The 3,371-nt window shown below is 41.6% G+C and overlaps 1 long non-coding RNA gene across 1 annotated transcript; it reads right to left on the bottom strand.

The window, feature by feature from the left end:
- Window positions 1–1,613: 1,613 nt before the first annotated feature.
- Window positions 1,614–2,799, bottom strand: LOC116803594. The gene is made up of 3 exons (XR_004363678.1): window positions 2,641–2,799; window positions 1,950–2,078; window positions 1,614–1,864 (listed from the first exon to the last, which is right to left on the bottom strand). It is a non-coding gene; the product is annotated as an uncharacterized LOC116803594 (long non-coding RNA).
- Window positions 2,800–3,371: the final 572 nt, after the last annotated feature.

Raw genomic sequence — 3,371 nt, 5'->3', positions numbered from 1 at the left:
CGCATCTGTAACTTGTATCTCTGTATCTTTGTATCGTTGTATCTGGGCATCCATTCCTATGGGGTTCATCGACTGCACTCGATTTGGCAAATGTCCTGCGTTATGTAAACCGTCTGGTTACATTTCATGTGCCCGTTGCGCTCTGTCATATACTTAAAATTTCACGGTAGGTCATCCTAGGTCAATTCTCTCTTTGGGGGTCAGGTTTTAAATGCTCTAGATAACTGCCCGCGTCATGAAATTTTCACGGTGAATTAATCAAAGGATGAGGTGAAAGGTTAGGTGCAATGGGTTCAAGGGTAGAATGACTTACTTTAATCAAAATATTTCTACAAAATCAGTACAAAATTACTCTCTCACCTTATTGACATGAACGCAGGTCAAGCCTAAGAGGTCTTGATGCATTGATTTCTTTAATCAGCGTGCAACTAATTTATTTCTTAAGAAGAAGGCCTAATCGGTTAGAGACAGACGAAATTAATATATGTAGCTATATTTATCTTTATTTTGCTAGTAATAATGTGTTAAAAATGGCTGTTTCCACTCTAAAGCTGCTTAGAACGCTCTTGGTTGACTAAAACCTATTTTCTCTTGCCTATTCCAAGCCGAATGCCTTCCATTCCCTGGACGAATCAGAGCTGCAGCATTCATCACCGACAGTCAGAGGCGTTACCCAAATAAACCAAAAAAACAGCGCTCGGAAATCGGGATGTACATACGCTCAGAGGATGATGAAGGGATAACCAGGGCTGGGGGGCTTATGGGATCCAGAAGGAGTTAACCAGAGGAGCTGGACTCCAGCCACGATTGCCGCCTTTCATTGTTCCGCGCTGTCTACTTTGATATGCATCCAATCACTGCGCGCCATTTGCCCCGATGTCCTGATGTCCCAGTGTCCCGAGGTCCCGGACTCTGGAGTTGGGCCTGTCAAAGTCTTGAGCTCCTCAGCTGTCTTGGTATCGTCATCGTATGGGGATCGGCGGCATCTTGCTGCCGAGCTTTGCCAGTGTCCACTGGTCCGGCGTCCACTTATATAGAGTTTTATGCCACCATAACAATTGTACTTTTTCACATACTCAGGCGTTCCCAGCCAGATTCCACCATCTTCTTCATTCGGCCTTTCTGTGCTTCACTCCGACGTCCTTTGCTCCTCTTTTTTTATGCTCTTTTGCCAACTTGTTGTTGTTTGTACATTTTTATTGCATTTTTCAAGCAATTACTTTGAATATCACCAGTCAGTCGGGGGATATAGAGAGAAGATCCAAGTCCAGTCGGGATGTCAACGTCGCTGTCCGTCAGTGGATGAGTTGGTGAGGAGATCGTGAAACTATCGCCGATACTTCAAGTGGAACTTAATAAGGTATAAGGTATCTGTTTACATTTCAAAAGATTTAAGTAATAAGGTATATAGATGTTCTTGCCAGCTTAAGTATATATTTTATATTAAAAAGTTACATATTATAAAAATTAACATATCAGTTAGCCTGGTTTTAAGTAATATATTTTATTTCATTGCCTGAAATCCATATATATACTTGTTTATTTGCAAGACTCATATCACGCATCCATCCCAAAGCACTGCGCAGTGCAAGTCTGATTTAAATCTCCTGCTCTGCCCCATCCCGGACTCCATCTTCAGGTCCATCTCTAGCTCCATCACCATCCTGGCAACTGTAACTCCAACTCATGGTAATTGCCTCTGGAGCTCCTCTTTGCATTATGGCTGCCGGCGATGCCGCCTTGGACTTGAAAGTCGTACCGACGTGGCCGCTGTCCTCGTCTGGCGTCAGTTGGTGGCGACATCGACATGTCCTCGGATCCTCCGCTCCAGCCCCTCCTCCTCGCTAGGCTCCTTTGGCAATGGCTTTCGGGCAATTAATGGATGAATACTTTAAGTGAGTGATGGAATGACACTTTTGTGTACTTGTAAAGCATTTTTATACTCGTACTTTATCTGCGCCTTTGCTTTTCGTTGGAGTTTCTGGTCCAGGTAAGAATCCTCACTGGTTGGCTTTCATTAATTGGTCGGCAATGGGGAAGGGGATGGAGTTGCGCCAATTAGTTGTCAACTCAAAATGCTAGACGATTGCCATAGAATTTATGAAAATTATCAGAGATATGCAGTGAATTATTCGGGATAATTAACTAAAAGTTATTTTTATCGCTCTGCTTTAAGGGATTCCATGCGAAGTAGTTATTTATGTACAAAGAATTTTGTTGTCTTAAACAATCGTGTAAATTTATAAAAATCTAAATCACGTCTTTACAAGATATGTTGTTGGTATACATATATATATATATATATATATGATCAATGTTAAATAGAAGAAATTAAACCTAGGCATACAAATTTCGATTCTAAACAAGATGCCACATTCCTTGCACCACTTTTTACATCCGTGTAGCAAAAACACAATGAGCGAGTCATAATCATAATGAGTGCACGATGGTGAAAAAGTTTCGGATCGAGTTTAAGCCATTTGACAGCTCGTGCACGCGTTTCGCGTACTCCTCCAGATAGCAATCTCTGGAGCGATGGAGGAGCAGGAGCAGGAGCCCAAGATGAGCTCAGGAGGAGGTCGGATCGGGTCCTGCTCTGCATAGACGACGGGCAAGTGCGGCTCAGTTTTGAGTGCTTACCATATCGAGGCGGCCCATCTCGAATCCGCTTCTACCACCTCCACCTTCAGCTCCAGGCGAACTCCCACTACCACTACCATTCGCAATCCCGACCAGATCTTGTATCTCTGCTATCTCTGGCCTCATTACGGGCCAAGTTTGGCCTGTTAATGGCCTAGACCAGTGCTGGGAGATGCTGGCGATAAATATGCGACGATCACGTATCGGAAATGATTTTGTGTACTCACTTTTTGCACATATCGAGTGGCTCTTTTTTTTTTGGTTTCACTCACTGCTGATTAGCCAAAATTAACATGCGTAAGAAGCCTTCTACAAATTAAGTGCATTCCATTCGGGTTTATCACCTCTTAACGTGCTGATAACCTTCAGCCATAAGTTAAAAGAAAAAAATACGAAAACTGAACTGCTGGTTATTAATGAAGTTATGTTCGTTGATACCTAGCAATCTTTGTTTGCCTACAGTTTTAACAATTCTAATTTTCAGAAAATGGAATCATATTATCCGAAAACGATGTACCACGTAATTGAATTTAAAGGAAATAATTATGGCATTGCTTATCACTAGGGGGTTTTCACTAGAGATGAGAGCTTCTTAACAGGGAAAATATTTTACAATCTTCCTTTACGATTAAAATTATTAAGTTCAAAGAGTAGAAGAACTTTCTTAATTATCAACTTACAAATTGTAGTCCGTTTACAATATTTGTTTTCATTATAAAAATGAACTTAAG

This window comes from Drosophila sechellia, chromosome 2L (genome assembly GCF_004382195.2).
Source record: "Drosophila sechellia strain sech25 chromosome 2L, ASM438219v1, whole genome shotgun sequence".
Lineage (NCBI taxonomy): Eukaryota > Metazoa > Arthropoda > Insecta > Diptera > Drosophilidae > Drosophila > Drosophila sechellia.
Note: the sequence above shows the minus strand (reverse complement) of the source record. Positions and strands in the feature narration are given on the sequence as shown.